The 736-nt window shown below is 30.6% G+C and overlaps 1 protein-coding gene across 1 annotated transcript in view; it reads left to right on the top strand.

Annotated features, from left to right (window-relative positions):
- The window catches only part of LOC119585116, a gene marked incomplete in the record, with an annotated part of 123,275 nt that overhangs the window by 116,276 nt on the left and 6,263 nt on the right, over positions 1-736 (top strand).

Raw genomic sequence — 736 nt, 5'->3', positions numbered from 1 at the left:
CGAATGAAAACGGCTGTATGTTTTAAGGGGCAAGATAGTGCTTCTTCTTCGCAGTTTTGTCTCAAGCCTCTTCTTCATGTCTTTTTTTTCTTTGCTTTATAACTCATTAAAACAGTTCATCGTCGTCTCTTGGAAGAAGTTAGAATAAAGTCGTTTTTTACCTGATTGTTATTTTTATTGAGATTTTTTTACTTTCAATTAGTTTCCTTTTACCTGATTTTAGTTTTTATTGAGTTTTTTTTCAATTAGTTTCCTTTTACCTGATTTTAGTTTTTAATGAATTTTTTTTCAATTAGTTTCCTTTTACCTGATTTTAGTTTTTAATGAGTTTTTTTTTTTCAATTAGTTTCATTTTAGCTGATTTTAGTTTTTAATGAGTTTTTTTTCAATTAGTTTCCTTTTACCTGATTTTAGTTTTTATTGAGTTTTTTTTCAATTAGTTTCCTTTTACCTGATTTTAGTTTTTAATGAGATTTTTTTCAATTAGTTTCCTTTTACCTGATTTTAGTTTTTAATGAGTTTTTTTTTTCAATTAGTTTCCTTTTACCTGATTTTTTTCAGTAAATTGCTGTCGGGTTTGATTGATGGGGTCACTGAACCAAAGGCAGGTGTGGGGAGCTTGCGCGTGTCATGGGAGTGAGTGCTCGTGGCGACTCGTAGGTCCTGGGGAATTTTTGTCGTTTTTTCATTTTTCGTTTTTCTTGATGTTTTGTGTGTGGGTGTGTTGTTGGTGACT

The sequence above is a fragment of the Penaeus monodon genome, chromosome 19, assembly GCF_015228065.2.
Source record: "Penaeus monodon isolate SGIC_2016 chromosome 19, NSTDA_Pmon_1, whole genome shotgun sequence".
NCBI lineage: Eukaryota > Metazoa > Arthropoda > Malacostraca > Decapoda > Penaeidae > Penaeus > Penaeus monodon.
This window is presented reverse-complemented; position numbering and strand designations above follow the sequence as displayed.